General features: G+C 31.6%; 1 long non-coding RNA gene across 1 annotated transcript; it reads right to left on the reverse strand.

The window, feature by feature from the left end:
* Positions 1–13,051: 13,051 nt before the first annotated feature.
* Positions 13,052–14,369, reverse strand: LOC123534943 (uncharacterized). Its single transcript, XR_006683107.2, has 2 exons — positions 14,242–14,369; positions 13,052–13,780 (listed from the first exon to the last, which is right to left on the reverse strand). It is a non-coding gene; the product is annotated as an uncharacterized LOC123534943 (long non-coding RNA).
* Between the last annotated feature and the right edge of the window lie 5,078 nt (positions 14,370–19,447).

The raw sequence follows: 19,447 nt of genomic DNA on the forward strand, positions 1-19,447 counted from the left end.
ATTAAAAAATTAAAGGAATTAAAAAACTTGTTGTAAAAAACAATATTTCATAAAAATATCAAAGATACTTTGTTTAATTCAACCCAAAGTATACACACCTTTATAAAGTTATTCGTTTCTGATAAACCACAATCTTTCCATTATTATAAATAAAAGCATCTTTATCATGTTATTAATTGATAAAAGATATATTCATGGATATGGTATTGATAACATTAGCCTTATTCTTAAATAATTAAAGTTTTTTATTAAAGTTTTTAATTAAAGAATTTATTAATTATAGAACCCATAAATATGTTAACTGAATATTTTTAACGTATTAAAGAATTAATAAATAAACATCATTTATTTTAAATTTATTAGCATAAATATAGAAAATTAGATCATTTTATCTGTTATTTTTTTACATCGTAACTTGAAGAATTACATTTTTCTTTATTTTTTAGTTGTAATTTAGCTTCTCCCTTTTATCTAATTTAATTGCATCAACAAGAATAATTAAAATGCAATTAAAATTATTCTAACATTAATACCTTTTTGAACTAAACCAGGACTCAGCATTTACAGTGTTTTCCATGAAATAATCCACCATTACCGTACTTGAGTATCACATGTAAAAACAATGGAGGTTTTCTTATAATTGTCTTTCTATTTTATTTACTTTTTTCTTTTTATATTATTGGAATATTCCCATTATAGTTAATTATTCCAGTTAAATAAATGTCCTTTTTTTATAAAATAATTTATAATAGTTTTTGTTCATTTACTCTTTGATTATGAAATTTTTAGTGTTTTATACAATAAAACATACAACAGTACTTTAATCTTGTAACATTTTAATGAAAAATAAAAATAATACCACAAAGCATACTTGTTTTTGTCTTTGAATATTGAACATTGTTTGTATTTTACATTTGGTATATACTGAATTACTTCTTTGGTGGAGGAACGTCCAAATGGGTCAAAGTACATATTAATTCAATAACAAACCCTCAATGTGTTCCAGGACCAAACCGAGTCTTCCAAATTTATAATTCCACACTCGTCTTTTCTCTTTTAAATTTTAGAAATAATTTCTTCTAAACACACCCCTAAATTTTTATGTTTTAATTGTTTAACCCATTGTTTCAATTTCAAAGTAGAAATTGGTTTGTTTATAAATTTTAATTTTTTTTTACTATAGAGAATTTTCGTCTGAAAGGTCTCCGCTGTGAATCACATCTGTATTGTCTCTATTACCACTTAAAAAAGAGAATTAAAGGTATTCCAATACTAGCAGCTAGCATACTAAAAACGCCACCATTTGGTCTTTGGCTTTGAGTTAATTTTATCGCTCCAAATTTATTAATTGTTTTCCTTTGATTAGGTGTAAGATATGGTAATACATTTTTCTTTATCATTAGCTACCGAAATCATAACCTTTCCAAGATATTTTTTCCTGAACACCAGTACTGGCAAAGACCAGAAAGAAGCTCCAATACCCAAAGGAGCTAATATTTTTTGGAGCTTATTTTTGCTGCATTGGAAGAATTGTTTTTCCTAACAAACCAGCTAAAGCTCCTAAAATCCCACCATTTTGACCATTGACAGGACATTTGTTTCTTGTGAAATTGTACAATTTCTTAATCCCTTATTATTTGAGCTCTTTTTAATTTGATTAATTTGTGTTTTTTGTTTAAAAGTAAAGGGAAGTTTTCCACGTAATTGTATCATGTTTTAATCTAAAAGTATGTGGAATTTTATTATTATATAGCTTGTGCTAAATTTTTTCTTTTGTCCATTACTGTAAGTTAAATTATATTCAATTAATTTGATGACATTATATACTTTATATTTTATTTTAATTTAAATATAAATTTATTTAAACATAACAAGGTTCATTCCCAATAGTAATTATTTCAACTTTTTCTTCATACAAACAATTGCGTAAACACGAATATTAGGTGCGGTTGAAATATTTAATTTAGGCTGTTAATGTAATAATGCTAGGACTCTTAAGTTACTTCCTTTTTATATTCCAAGTAAAAATGAATAAATCCAAATAAACTAATTAAAAGTTGATCTATTTAGCAACTTCCAGTAGGTCATATTATTTTTTTGTTTATAATAATAATTAATTACATCATCATATATCTTGAAATACTTGTATATGCGGTTGCTGGGGGGGGATAAAAAACACCATTACCAACTCAAGACGACAAGAACTCAACAATGCAATTTCATTTGCTGCAATAATTTTAAATGGTATCTTATAAATGTGGATTATTTCTTGTGAAATTACTTTATCAGTCGTTGTAAATCAACAAATACATGTTGAGGTTTTATTAACACCATCCGTTATTCTAAAGGTTATATTAGTTTTGTTGTGGTATCAGTTGATTGTGTCACCATTTCCCTAAGGTATGAACCATCTTGCTTTAATAACTTTCAGTATAATTAGCAATCTTAATTACTTTCCAACTTACTTCAAAATTAAACCATTAAAACCATCCAAAATATGAACTTCTATCATTAATTGTAAAGTGATATCCGTTTTTTTTGTTGCTTAACAATTATTTTCCCAGACAATATAAAAGCTGTAACTAATTGAATAGGAGATTAGTTTCGTATCTTCTTCACAATATTGTTTTTGTTCAAACATGTATAAATTATATAATATTTATTTTTTATAAATTAATTCTATTAATACGTTACGCGTCCCCGATCCTGACAATAATCTATTTAATCTTATATTAATATCCTCCTTATTATTTTTACTGTTATTCTTTTCTTGTAATTCCTTATAGCAATTAAATTACCAAACTGCCGGCGCAGTTTTCTTTTAAATTTTTTTCAACAATTTATTAGCAGCATAAATTCCAACTTCTGTTCCAAAACCTTTTTTGTTCCACTTTCACAGTGATGCAATTTCCTGCTGTTTCCGAAAGCTTTTTTCCAGCTGTGGCTAACTGAAGATGCAACTCCGCTTGAAATGCATTTCGTTTAAAGAGTCAAAGATAACCTTTCCGTGTATGATTTCTTTCCTCCTGTGTGAGCATCACATAAATAAAATATTCCTTTATTTTATCATAAACTTTTTGTACATTTATAAAACTAAATTTTAATAAAGTTTAAAACTTTAGTTTTAATTAATTTTCATTTAAAATTAGTGTAAAACTTGTTTCAACCTCATTAAAAGTAAGGATTATTCTACCAAAATACATCTGTAATATATATTCTAATTGAATTTGAAAATATATTTATAATTTCAGAAATAACCAACTCTTTGTGTTCTTTTGTAAAAGGATAAGCTCTTGTTTAATTCTGCAGTATTAAAGCATAGATAATATCGCTGAATAACCAACAACAAGTGAATTAACAATAAGATCACAATGACTGTAAATTGTATCCACAGAGTTTTTATAATTTGGTGTTGAAGTTCCCCATTAAGTTTGTCTAATTTATTTTTCTCAATCCAAGCAATTATGAAAATTTATATTTCCAAGATCCAACAAAAAATTATTCTGTAATTGAAATCGAAAAATCTTAAAACTACTTAAATCAAATTCCAAACTTATTGGAGCAATTTCTGATTTATAAAAATTCCAATAATCATCACCATTACTATTAATGTTTCCCTAATATAATTATTAATATCTGTGTAACTGTAAGAACCATTTTAAATATAATATCGGTCCAATCCCTTACCATTATTATAACGAATACTTTATATGTCATATTCATCACTAATATTATGCAAGAATAGGTCATAGTGTTAATACTATCCAAGACCAACAACATAATTTAATTTATCTAAAATAAAGAACGGACTAAATCTGATTGTAAAATCACTCTCTGGTTATTTTTATTATCTTTAACTGTTTCAGAACTTAAATACTATTTTTGTTCCAATTATATATTCAAGATAAATATTTTTTAATAAATTAACATTTCATGTTTGTATCTGGTAAAAGATAATATCATTTTTAATATGGTTCATCAATATACTAATACCTCATTTTTTAGGTTCTTCATTATTATTTCCACATTAATTGAACCACAAATTAACTCCCAGTCATTAACACTTCGTTTGGATTTACATGGACAAACGTCATAATCCTGTCCTCTAATTACTTTTTTAAATTTCATAGATCGTTTATTGAATAGGTAATCCGACTTTTCTGTTAATTCTTTTAAATATTTTATTGAATGAATTGAATATGCTTTTCTTATTGATATATCTTTTTTATTAATCAAATCAATTAAATCATCATCAACTTAGTGTTAATGACTTCTTTTCTCAGTTATTCTATCCTTAGCATTAACTTATTTTTGCCATAAAGTTTTTTTAAGTATTATAAATAAATTACCATATTTTCCTTTTTGTGAAACTTTATCATGGGTTTAATGATGTTTTATTTTCCTTGTCCAACTAATATTAGGAGCTAAATTAAAAGTATTTATCACCGTTTTTGTACTTTTACCCCAGTATCGATTTTGTTTATGTTTTTAATTCTTTTGTTATTTCTCGTTTAATATGAACTTTTTGATCTGATTTCTAGCTATCAGACCGTTTAGCTTCACAATATTCGTAGTAACAATACACTATTGTATTTTGGTACTTGTGTCTTTCATAAATTTTAATTAGTATTAGATTCATCTGCAGTAAAAAGTCAAACATTTCAGACGGTTTGGAATATCCCATATACGTTTTAAAACACAGGATCCAACCAGCATCAAATCTATTTCAATTTTTTCCTCGCCATTTTTCAAATTCCCTCTCAAGCATTTCTTCATCTTCAGGAGACTCTGTAATTTGTATTGGGTTCTTGTAATAGCTTGGTGACAACCCCTGGTATGTTTGTATGTCTTTCAATTTCATCACTAATTAACGCTAATTGTTGTTTTATTCCCGTAATGCTTTAACTGACTTGATGAATTGTTCTTTTTTGACTTTCCTATTTTTTCAGTAATTGGCTTAATAACTAACATATACATATCACCGATTTGTAGTCTTTCTTATTTTTTTTCTCTCATCATTTCTTCTCTATATTTCTCATCTTTTGCCCACTATTTTTTTCTTAATAATCATTTTCATTAAGTTTTTTGATTGCATTTATATAAAATGTAAGATAAAGTAAAATACTGTAAAATATTGTAATAGTCAAGTAAATATTAGTAAAACTAATGTAAATATTATATAAATGGAAAATTCCAAATTATGATATCAAAAAATGATCAATTCCCATAACTTTAATCAATTATTTATCCTTTTATGCAATTCATTTTTTAGAATGTTAATATTTTTATCGTCAGGATCCTGGAAAAACAAATACATTAATGCATATAACTTCGAAACCTCTTATATAATTATGATAAATTATACTATAAGCTAAAAACCTAGAACAATCTAAATATCAAGATTTAAATAACACTTAAACCACATTTCCAAAAAGATTTAAATTAGATTCCAAAAGAAAATACTTGAATATTCAGCTGATCCCGACCAAATTGAAACCTTGTGAGGAATCTTGAATCAGAAAAACAAAAAGTAGTAATAATTGATGATATTTTTTATGTTAAGAAAAAAAGGTTCAAAATGAAATAACAAATACTAATTCAAGGACGGGCCGACAAAGAACTGTTTTTGTTATTTATTTAAGTTCAGTCTTACTATAAAACACCAAAGTGACTCTTCGTATTAACTGTTTCACTAATATATTTTTGTTATATGAAAATTCCGGGTAAAATGGAAAATAATAGGATTTGTATGAAACAAAATATAGAACGTGATACTTTTGCTAATGCAACAAATTCATTAATATGATTACTTATATATTGTGACAAACCAAGGAAGTTTTTAAGAAAAAACTTTACTGTAAAATATACTAATAAATAATGGGAGTTTTTAATGATTTAAAAACAAAATAATCAACCTACAGTAATAAGTAAAGTAGTACATATGATAATGATTTACATTGATTATGCACTAAAAAAACAATACAAAAAGCTAGAAAGGACATGGAATCATATCATCACAGAAATAAGGAACGTGAAAACACAATGAACAGAGCAATAGTATGGAGGTAATAAAATAATCACAATATGTCGAAAATAGTAAAAAAATAGAGAAGATAAAGCACTCCTAATAAAAAATTAAAAAAAAGAGAAAATAAAACAAAGGGGAGGGGGTGGAAGGTTGGTTGAGTGGGGCGTGGATGGAAAGGTGGAAACTGTGTTGAAATTGTACTCTTTAATTTCGAATTTTTCGACACTTGTCCCCTTTTTCAAAATATGGAAATATTTTCCTGACTAATGTAATATCCATGTAAATTGATATCACAGGAAATGAATAATGTTGACGTCCTGTCACTAAGACAACGTCACGTCTATCCTTGTGTAAGACGTGACGGTCGTTCCCGCAAAAAGGGCAAAGGTGTCCAACATCATACAAACCAAGAGCAAACACAATACTAAGTGCAGCATGATATATCAAAATAATAATATATTAATAAATAAATAATAATAAAAAAAAAAAATATATATATATATAATAAATAAAAACAGCAAGAAAACTGTCCCAATACATTTTAAACCCCTAAAAGTTAAAATATACAGGATGTCTATAACGCAGTCAGTTTGGAAAACCCTATAAATGTTGCATTGCCATTTAAGTGAAAGGACCCCTCCATAGTTTTTAGAATTACACAAGTATAGTTTAAAGAATCCAAGTTCACTTACTGATGACTATTAACGACTTTACTGAATTCATTTTAAATATTAAGTTTTACCGTTACATCCTGGGGTGTCTTCCGTGCCTAGCCACTTACCATTTCCTCTTTACATCTGTCTGTAAATGCGTCCTTCTTAAACACCTTTGAAGTACGGCAACCCTTTACATCCTTTCTGCGTATGACCCCGAAATGCCTCATAATTGGTTTAATCTGCTTGTGACGGACATCTCTAAATGTCTCTGGTGCGTTCTTTCAGGATCTTTCTGTCTCTCCTACCATAAACTTCATGTCACAACACAGGCAACCGTGAGCAGACCCAGAGCAAAATATAAATTTCTGTCAGTACATTTTGGAACTGAGGCTGTATTGTAGCTGCTGTTTTTGTCAGAGGACCAACTTCTCCCATGTGGATAGACAAACAAATTCTACATTTTATAAAATTTTAACTGACTGCTTTAAAGCCTTGATTGTATTTCCCCGTGCACTAGGATGTCCACATATATTTTTTGTCGTCCTACTGAAGCAATAATGGTGAGATTGGAACACTTCCATCATCTTCTCAGATCTATATAAAATGTTTCATATGTTTCCTAACAATTGAGTGGATATTAGGGACTGCTGGTATATGTTAATACTAGTGTACCAACGTTTGGTCCTTTCCCTTTTTAGTCTGGCTTTTGTAATAGGTCATCTCAGTCTACAAGTATCTACTTTTGTCAGGTTTCCGTTCTATCTTCTTTACCACTATATCCTCTTTTCAGCGAATTGTTGTTTTAGTTCATTTCTGTGTTTCGGTAATCTTGCTCTTTTCACAGATTCTCTTAAGCCTAAAACTTGGGGGTATGGGGGGGGGGGGGGGGGGGGGGGGGCTAAGCATACGCCAACCCTGATTTTGTATTTGGTGGGTGATTGAGCTTTTGTGCAAATATAATTGTTTTCAGTGGGCTTCATATACAGGAGTCTGGTGTAAACTTTTCCATTCTCAAGTATTTACCCATTGTATCAGAAATTCAATGTTAGCTGGGCTATATCTCAGTTTCAACTTGAATATATTGAGTATACTATTTGTCATGCCTCGCAAAATTACTCAGACTTTTCCTCTCCGGCCGTCCATAACCAAATCCCTCCGTCTATAAATATCTCTTGTAGAAAAGGGGTTTCCCTGGTGAAAGTTTCAAAGTTTCTCATCCCATATTCACATGTATGAAACAGCAAAATTTTTCCTAACTTGGATCCCAATATGCACAACCCTTTTTTCTGTAATAGTTTTTACCACCAAGTGAAATATTTGTTGTTGAGGACGACTTCTATCATTTTTACCACATCTTCAGTTGGGACAAGCATGTTTGATCTTTTTTGAGACCTATCCTACATGCTTCCATACCTTCTTTCTTGGAACGATGGATATAATTTACAAGACATCAAAGCAGAATAGCATGTAGCCTTTTTCCCAGGAAGTGGTGTCTGAATGTCTTTCAGTTTGGTTTATAAAGTCAGTAGTGTCCCGGATGAACTTGTGATGGAGGTTTACAAAATTCATTTCAGTTCATGTTCTGCAACTCTGCCAATCTTCAGGTTGGTGTGTTCATTCCATTTACAATTGACCTCATTGGCACACGTCTTTTATGAAGTTTCCGGATGACCTTTTAGAGAACCAGCCTTTGGATATTTGCAATAGTACTGTTCATTGCTTTTGGATTGATCCATTTCTCCTACTCATAATATTTTACTAATTTCTTTATTCTTTCATAGATTGTCTGCGTTAGATCATTCTCGACTCGGCCGTATGATCACTCCCCTCCAGTTCTTTCTGTAGACAATTTAGATAACTGTTTTGTCTAGAAGAACAAACAAAACCTAGATCCTTTGTCAGCAGGCCATATAACAATATCATTATTGTGTAAACAGGGAATTGAAAAGGCTTTCTGATCTTCAGCAGTAACATTCATCTTCCCCACACCTTTTTCAACAGTTAACTATGTCATTTTCACCATTTCAATGTACAGTTCAAGCCACATGTCTGCCGGCCCTTTCATGCGTGAAAATTGCTCTTTTTATGTTCCTTGAATTTTTTTAGGGGAGATTCTTTTGACGTTCTTTGCCTTCATTTCTTTATCATAAAAAAACTCTTTGAGGCCGCATCCTTTCGTTCCCACTCAGCACGGTCACTAAAAACTAATCTTGTCTACTATAGTATTGTCATGTATAAACATAAGACCCTTTGACAAAAGTGAAATTGTGCAACTCTAAAAGGTAATCCGAAACTCATAAAAATGTGAGTGTGCCAATGAGGTCAATTGTAAATGAATGACCACACCAACTGTAAGAATTGGCAGAGCTTGGCAGAACATGAACTGAATGAGTTTATATGTAACCTGACCTCATCACTCAAGTTACATCCGGGACACATGACTTTATAAACACACTGAAGACATTCAGACCCACTTCCTGAAGGTACATTGCTATTCTGCTTTTGGATGTCCTGTAAATTATATCCATCTGTTCCCAAGAAATAAGGTATTGATGCCATGTAGGATAGGTCCTCAACAAAAATATCAAACATGCTTGCCCTACTGATGATGTGGGTAAAACTGATAGAATTCGTCCTCAACAACAATAATTGCAACCTTGTGTAAACACTAATACAGAAAAAAAGTATTGCATATTGGATCCAAGTTAAGGAAAAATAATGCCATGTTCATAACATGAGAATCTTGATGAGAAACTTATGAACTTCACCAGCAGCAACCCCTTATCTACAAGAGATTCATAGACGATGGGATTTTGGTTTATTGGACCTGGCGGAGAGCGAAAGTCTGAGAAATTTTGCAGGCATGCAAATATTAAACATCAAAATATTCAAATTGAACTGAGATATAGCCCAGCTAAAATAGAATTTCTAGATACATGTGTAATACTTGAGAATGGAAAAGTTTACACCAGCCTGTATAAGAAGCCCACTGATAAACAATTAATTTGCACAAAAGCCAATCACCCACCAAATACACATCAGGTGGCGTATGGCTTAGGTCTTAGGCTTAAGAGAATCTGTGAAAAAGTGCAAGATTACCAGAAACACAAACTGAACTGTAAACACCACTACGCATAAGAGGATATAGTGGTAAAGAAGTAGAAGCAACTGACAAAAGTATATACTTTAGACGAGAAGACCTATTACAAAAGCAGATCTAAAAAAGAAAAGACAACTTGTACCACTAGTATAACCTATACAAGCAGCTCTCCTAATATCCACTCCATGTTAGAAACATATGAACATTTATATAGTATACTTGAAGAATATGATGAAGTGTTCCAATCTCCACCCATAATAGCCTACAGAAGGACACAAATATAGTGACATTCCAGTGCACGAAACAAACAAGGCATTAAAAGCAGTCAGTTAACGCTATGTAAATGATAATATGTTCTGTCACTCCACATGGGAGAAGTCTGGTTCACTACAAAAACAGCAGCTACAATACATCCTCAGTTCCAAAATGTACTGACAGAAACTTAAACTAATATAATGTCTCTTGTCTGCTCACGGTGTGACATGACAGTTTATGTAGGATAAGACAGAAAGATCACTAAAGAACGCACAGAAGAACATCTTAGAGATGTCGTCAACAATCATTATTAAACCTATATTAGCATTTCGAGGGTCCATACAGCAAATAATGTAAAGGTTGCAGTACTTCAAAAGTGTTATAAAACGAAGGACGCATTTACAGACAGATGGTAGAAGAGGATGGATAAAGATGCTAGCACGAAGACACCACCCCAGTTAGTAACGTAAAACTTAATATTTAAACTGCATTCAGTAAAGTCGATAATAGTCATCAGTATGACCCTTGGATTCCTTTAACATAACTTGTGTATTCCTAAAGAACTAAGATGAGGGCCCCTTTCACTTAAATGGCAATGCATGCATTCTAGTTTTTTTCAAAACAGAACTGCGTATAGACAACCTGTATATTTTAAACTTTTAGGGGTTTAAAAATGAATTTGGACATTTTATCTTCTGTTTTATTTATTATATATATATAATATATATGTTTTTTATTATTATTATTTTTATTTATTTATTATTATAATTATATTTGTATATCTTGCTGCCGCTTAGTATTGTGTTTTGCTCTCTGGTTATGTATGATGTTACACCTTGCCCTTTTTGCGGAAACGACGTCACGTCTTACACAGGATAGACGTGACGTTGTCTTAGTGACAGGACGTCCACATTAATTCATTTCCTGTGAAATAAAGTTACATGTATATTACTTAGTCAGAAAAATATTTCCAATTCTTGAAAAAGGACAAAGTGTCCGAAATTTCGAATAAAGATTACAATAAAATAATCAACCTAGGAAATCCAGAAATCCACCGATGTAGTATTCAAGACGATTTATGTTTAAAAAAGTTCAAAGTGGTAATAGATGACTATAATCTTGAAGACATCCAAATTCTATAAAACACACCTAGAAGAAGAATAAAGAAATTGGAAGAATTAACAAAAGATTTTAAAAAGAATTCATTATTAATTAATCAATAACAAGTGTAAAATTGATGAAGAAAAGAAAGCTATGGTTGAATTATTCTATTACACTAACTTGAAGAGAAATCTATTTACAGATACAACATAAAAGAAGTTTTTCGAGTTAGATTTAAAACATTTTATTCACCCCTAATTCAAGATTTAAAAAAATTATGATTAAACATGAAGAACTAAAAGACAAGATTATTGAAGCTGAGAGAAAGTTACAAAATATTTATTCAGTTAGAAATCAGAACAGAAATAAATAAACTAAATACTGATAACTGAAAATAAGCATAAAGATATATTAAATATTTTCAATAAACTTGCAGAATATAAATCTAATTGGAAAAGGCGCTTCACAAAGAGGTGATTATCATGACACAGCATTAGATAACCCTTAAAAAAGAGCTCATTCTAAAATATGATTACTTTAAAAACAAATTCTAAATTTGGATTAGGTATTGTTGACAACCGTCACAATATTAAATAGGCAGAATTAAGTAATATTAAAAAAAATTGGCAAAAGATAATAATGAATTTAAATGATCAATTAAAAAATAACAAATGATTTGGACCTGTAGTTGAAAAATCAGTTAAACAAGGAGAGTTAATTACTGCTAATTACGAACAATTAACATAATTTAATAAAACAGGCTAGATAAATTTGAGAAAACAACTTTGTAAACATGATAAATAATGTCGATGCACATCAACAATATAAAGTACAAGAGTTAATAAACTTAAAGGTTATTACAAAAAGATTATAATGAATTTAAAGATACATATAAGATAATTTTAATGATAAAATTAAAAAAATAATAATGAATTGGACTCTGAAGTTGAAATATCAAGCTAAACATGGAGAATCAATCACTGCAAAACTCTAGTAATTACTTGCTAATACTAAAGCAATAACCGCTAATGTTCGGAGAATTTACACTAATATACCCAAAGAAATTACAAAGTAAAAAATTTTCTTAAAACAAGAAACACAATTAGCTAGAACAAAGATACTGTTGACAATCTATCTGCTTCTGAAGTTTGCCACAACAAACGACTTGATGAATTTAGCTAAAATAATTTTCAACTTAAAAAAAAAAGACATGAAATAGAAAGAAAGCTAAGGAATGGGACAGAAGTGTTTCTCATTGAATCTATAATAACACTCTTTATGAATTACGTATAAAATGAAAAAGAAATTTTAACCGGATGGTGCCGTGGATGATAATTCCAACAAATTAAAATATGACCGGTCTGAACTAATTTACATTCATTTAAATTTAAACCTGGAATTATTGTATATTATGAAGATTTTATAAACACAAACCAAGAATATAAATTATTTGCACAAGATGTGATTTTGAGTGGTGTGTTTAAAGTTAAAAAATCCGGAATGTATATAATAGATATTAAGATTTTATTAACGGGGACCAGGCCCCTAGGTGAACCAAATAAACCGATTAAAAGCCCAATATCACATTTTATATTTAGAAAGTGGAATGCTGAATATCATACAATTCTTGGTATATATGATGTATTTGATAATGTAAATATAACAGCTGAGGACTTTGACACTGATCAGTTAATATCTATGTATAAGAAAAAAATTAAAATTTATCTAAAACAAGGGACAGTGATTGATATTCATCCTCATGACGATTCGGCATCTACAGAAGTAACATTTTCGCTTTTGGCGGATAGTTACATCAAATTCTATATATCGGATGAACCAAAAGGACAGTGATTGATATATATACCTGGGGTTAAGTATAATAACATACAATATCAAGACAAAACAAACACATTTTGTGGTTATTATTGTTTATTTTTCATTAAAATGTTACAAAATGGTATAAACATTTATGATTTATTGTATAAAACACTGAGAGTAAACAATGTAAAACATAATGAACAAACAATTATAAATTATTTTAATAAAAAGGGTTAAAATGTATCAAAAACATAATATTCTTTACTACTTTCAAAAATGCACCCATAAACGTTATATTCCATACTACTCCCAAAAGCGTATATTCAATCATGCATATGCCTATGGCATACTCAAACGGTTGAGTGATTTCAACAACATCAAAATATCATAACATTAAGTCATGTGTATGATTATGGTATAATCCTATGGTTGAGTGATTTTCATAACATAAAAGTATTATGATATTCAATCATGCATATGCCTATGACATACTCAAACGGTTGAGTGATTCTAACAACATGAAAGTATTATGATATTCAACCATGCGTATGAGTATGGCATACTCAAACGGTTGAGTGATTCTAACAACATGAAAATATTATGATATTCAACCATGCGTATGAGTATGGCATACTCAAACGGTTGAGTGATTCTAACAACATGAAAATATTATGATATTCAACCATGTTATGGTTAACATTCTTTTCTTGAAGTCTTCCGATGATATATTTTGTGTTAAACGTTCGTTGTCTTTATAAAGTCTTGGATTTTTCACGTTGTAATTCGTCTGGCTAATAATATCTTTGTAGAATTCTTGAATACCTATAAAATAAACAAAATAACATTAAAAACCCATATCAACATACTTATTCTACAACGTATAAATAGTAAATAGTAAAAAACTGGTAAAGAGTTAAACATATAATTATTTTCTTAAGCTTGTTAAAAAAACCGCCTCGGTAGCTAGTGGTGAGCGTCCGCTTCAAGTGCGGGAGGTCGTGGGTTCAATCCCCGGCCGAGTCATACCAAGACGTTAAAAATGGCACAAGCAGCTTCTCACTTGGCGCTCAGCATTATGGGGATAGTGCTAGGACTGGTGGGGTATCATGCCACGTGTCTACGGCGTGATATCCAGTGAGGCAGCAAAATAAAGTTGGGCATTGTGCTCACTGCTACAAGCAGACACTGTCGTTATAAGACTGGAAAATTATTGAAAAAGACGTTAAACCCGAACACACACATAAGCTTGTTAACAAATAAAAAAATAATAAAATAAAACTTACATTTCAGTTGTTTAAATTCCACTTTTTTCGTTATAATACTTAAAACAGTAAAGAATGTTATGTGTATTGATAAAACTAGTCGTAACCGGCTGATGCAATATTGCGAAATACTATAATGGAAACCCAATATCTGTTACCGGAGGCTAAAACTATTTGTAAATTGTTTTTTCGGTCCGGGTGTAAAGTTTTTATTAAGGCTTTTTTAAGATATTTTGAAAGTTAAATATGTATTTTCTCAGTACTTTATGGAAGTTAAAAGCTCCCAGGGACTACGTTCATCAAAACCGAAGTTTTCACAATGAGTTGTCAAAACCTGTGGATTTTAAATTGGCCGGCATTGACCAGTCCTGACCAAGGGTCAAAAGGTCAAATGAGGTTAGATTGACTTCGCACAAACAATTACTTTACTACTCTTAAATTTCCATGTAAATTTTTAATAAATTCGGTTCAGTAATAAGAAAGTTGGTATTTTATAAACTTCAGAGATTTATGTATTTATCCCCAAAACCACTATAACGGACCTTAAATTGTCCAATTCCAATCCGCGCCAAAGTAGTCAGCTTTCCCGGCTATATCGTGATTCCCGTGAAAATGCAAATCTGAGTGCAAGTTTGAGTTCACGCATATGCCGTGAGTCACATGAAATTTAGTATTTGGCGGGACATAACCCTACAAATAGTCTGGACTAGATATGCCTACTGCACACCATTTTCGACATGAGACGAATTTACGTCAAATTGATTTTCTTGGTAGAAATTTTGGTAGATCGAGCTTCCTCCACCAGACGAATTTTACCTGGTGATGATGTTACGACCCGGAAGTACAATACCCGCGGTTCACTTGTCTTCACTCGCCTGGATGTGATTTTCCCAGCGCAGAGCTTTCGCCACATGGTTGTGCCGTAACCTGCAAAGACGATGACGTTTGCTATCAACTGAAACAGCTCAGGGATGCAGTCACCTACCATCATAGGGAGCCAAAACCGAGTCAACGTTTTCACGGTTTAGAGGGACTTTACTTGAAGATATGTTGTTTATTGTTGTGCTACTTAAAGTTCGAAGTTAACGGAAACACCTGTGTCACGGAACTGTTAGTTAGTGTTAGGACTTTATACCTGTAAAAAAGAGATACTGAGCTCAGATTTTTTTTGCTCACTCTTTCTTACAATAAGTTTTTTTTCTCACTTTTCATTTATTCATTGTACATAATCATTTTCTGTAAATAAATTTGTAAATATTGTAATGGGTGTTGATTTGTTCTGGTTGTTATTGTCCCCGGTACCTAGTGTGACATCTATTTGCTGTAGGATAATGGAGAAAATTATAAGAAACGCTAGAGTAACACATCTAGAAAATAATGAAATAATTTCAAACTATCAACATGGATTTAGAAAAGGCAGATCTTGTACTAAACAATTGCTCGAATGCATTGAAGAATGGACAACTGCAATTGATGAAAACCATGACATAGACATCATTTACCTAGATTTCAAGGCTGCATTTGATAAAGGTCCACATAAAAGACTGTTAAAGAAAATCTGGAGTATAGGAAAAAGGGATAGCATTTACAAATGGATTGAGGACTTCTTGAACAATAGGTTACAGAGGGTTAAAATCAATGGAGCCACTTCAACATGGCAAAATGTCACCAGTGATGTCCCACTGGGTAGTGTATTAGGACCAGTTTTGTTTCTAATCTTTATCAATGACTTATCAGATGCTCTAAGCTGCGCATCAAAACTCTTCGCTGATAATACCAAACTGTCCTCGGTCATAAGAGGACATGACGATGAAGTCAGACTACAAGATAACATTTTCGATACTTGCGATTGGGCGAACAAGTGGCAAATGATATTAAATTTAACATAAAAAATGCAAAACAATACACAAAGGAAATAAACCTAGGACAGAATATTTTATGAAAGATAATGAAAACAGAATAAACAAGATAATTATGTAACTGAAGAAAAAGACCTTGGGGTTATATTTGATGATAAACTCACTTTCAGTAAACATATAAGTACCAAAGTACATTGCAAATAGAAATCTTGGACTAATAATTAAAAACTTTACGTACATGAACAAAGAAATGTTTTTACAGTTATACAAGTCACTAGTACGTCCACATTCGGAGTATGCATCTGTCATATGGACCCCAAAATAGAAGAAAGATGCAATCGCCATAAAAAATGTGCAGAGGAGAGCCACAAGGATGCTTCGTGAGTAAGAAGAACTAGAGTACAGCGACAGGTTAAGCCAACTAGGGATGCCAACTCTAGAGTATAGGAGAACTAGAGCAGATGTCATTGAAGTATACAAACTTCGAATTTTTTTTATAAAACTTCCACAAACTCGGTAACTGTTAGAACTAATACTATCACAAGGGGGAACACACAGAAATTATTCAAGCCTAGAGCCAATTCTAACACAAGAAAAACTACTTTCAGTCATAAGGTAATTGACACATGGAATACACTCCCCTCCAGTTAAATTGAAGCTCCAACTCTCAACAGTTTCAAACCTAGGCTGAATAAGCACCGGTCAGGGCGGTCAAAATTCATAGCTAAGTGCTATAGCCCATTTCAGTAAAAGTTCTGTATATAGACATTAAGGGTGATAAGACTGTGCTAGGGAACAATGTTTCTTTTTAGAATTTTTATAGATTGATATTTTTAAATGCCAGCCAGTCTAAACCCACGCATAGGTGCTATGGTCTCTACTTGCAAAATCTAGATTATGATGACTGTGAAAGTGAATTATGCTCTTTTTTTTTAAACTTGTTTTTTTCCATTATAAATGCAATGCCAGTCTAATTCAAGCAATGGATTCCGTCCCCCAACTAGCAATTAATAGTACATACACAAGTACATGTATATAGCGTACAGACTGTGCTAAAAACTATGATTTTTTATCTTTTTTTTTTTAAGAATAAACTAGATAAGGAATTTTAACTGTAAATAGTAATACTATGATATATGTTCAGAATGTACATACCAATATTATGACAAATGGAATAGAATTAATGAAAGACAACTCATGATAACCATAATAATGATAAGAGATAATTAGTACCAAATTGGGAAAACAAATTCAAATGGGCCTAAGAAGCGACAACGCTTAACATCTAAGGATGTTCTGGCTTCAATTCTACTTGAACTATCAGAACCAATCGTAAATTCATTTTTGAATTACTTCTATAACTGAAGAAAAAACACATTTATTATACTATATGATATAAAACGGAAGTAATTTCATCTACAAACAAAAAAGAAATTTAATTTGGGTGCATGTGACCTTGACCTTTGCACATATCATATTGTTTATAATGGTGAATATTGTATATGGATGTTCCCTAGAAAGAACTTTTGCTATGCTTTAAATTGTCATCATCATCATTTTCATCATCATCATCATCTTCATCTTCATCATCGTCATCATCATCGTCATCATCACCACCATCATCATCATCATCATCATCATCATCTCTCATTGCATCATCTTTATAATCGTTAGTTTAACTGATACTTTTGCTGATGAAAAAGATGAATAACAGTTTTGTTTGGAAGATAACGGTTTATTGTTGACTTTGTTGTTGATGATGATATAGTGATAGAGTTGTTTGTATTGTTGTTAATAATTCTGGTAATGATTGAAATCTAGAACATTCTTTTCCTTAAGAGGGCTTGATGTTTTTTTCTGTCAATGTGATATATCAATGATGACGGTAATATAATTCGTGATATACATTTTGATCCTAAAGAGACGAACAACAATCAATAGTTTTTGTAGTAAACATAGTGATATGAAACAAATCATCACCAGTCACATAATCAAAAGTATACAACCAGTTTCACGTTAAACTGAATTTGATTCTTCATACCAACAGTCGCCATTCTTATCATTGTTTACAACAGCAACGTACATTAGTCATTGTTGTTTTTCATCTTACGAAATTTCACCAATACTTTGGATGAAAACCCAAATTTTATTTGACTCAAAAAATCTCGTTCTAAACTTAGACTGCAAGGTCACTGCAAGACCTCACTCAGGCTCCACTACATACTTTGTTGTATGCCCTTTAACCCTCGCATTGCAAATCCATTTTCGGGAAAAACAGCTCATAACAGAAGTCGAAACTAAAAGTAGCGCTTCAGATCAATTTCTGTCTGGACAATTAATTCAGCTACAATCTGATTGGTTGAAAACATCACCATACATTATATTCCGGAAAGAAAAGTGAGTGTGCACTTGGTGAAGTCATTTTTTGAGGAGACTGCACAGATATTAGGCAGAGAGGCAATCTTAAAGCATCAGTGTTGATTTCCGAACTCATTAGAAAGGATGACTACAGTTGATTTAAGGTGAATAATTTTTATTACATTTAGGGAAAAGTGATGATTTATTAAGAGTGGTTTTTAGCAACGTTTATCCTTAAAATGTATGAGAAAAAGAACTAGAAATATATTGTAATAAAAATACTTGCCAAACTGTCTTACTTTTCAAAAAAGTATGTGGAGTGATTAGGATCACAAATGAATATTGTTGAGTATTGAGGGAAACACCATTAGAAAGTCTGGTGATTTGTAGGAAGGGGATATGTAATTTTGACATAAAGGTAATGCCTTGGTCACAAAACCGTACTGTTTAAAACCATCAATTTTAAAATCTTTACGGTCTATGTACAATTGTAGCGTCTGGTCAAAGTACCTACGAACCCTGCACGATCTTTAGAGGCTGGAATCATAGAATATCCGTACGGAAATCGCAGACAAGTCGTATGGAGCTCGCATAGAGCCCGGCCATACCTGGTACGGTGCTATTGGGTTCGTACTTCGTCCGCACGGCACTCGTGCGGTGTCCGCACGGTGACCGTGCGACAAAAATAAAGCAGTATGGCGACCACGCCTCAAGAGTACTTGGTGGAAATAAAAATATATTCCTGTTTTTATACCAAATTGAATCACCAAAGAAGTCGTACGGAGCCGCTACGACGATCGTAACGCGCTGCAAGCACCATGCGGACACCTCATGTTTTCTTCGCACGGGTCCTTAATATCGTGCGGACATCGTACGTTGACCGTGCGAGTCCCCTGCGATAGTCGCGCGAACATCGGCAAGCTTTGCAGTTTTCCAAATCCTCACGGACATCGTGCAGTGCCCGTATGAGCTCTTCCGGGGCCCGTGCGGTTCCCGTACGTTGCTCTTGC

Source organism: Mercenaria mercenaria, unplaced genomic scaffold (assembly GCF_021730395.1).
Source record: "Mercenaria mercenaria strain notata unplaced genomic scaffold, MADL_Memer_1 contig_5035, whole genome shotgun sequence".
Lineage (NCBI taxonomy): Eukaryota > Metazoa > Mollusca > Bivalvia > Venerida > Veneridae > Mercenaria > Mercenaria mercenaria.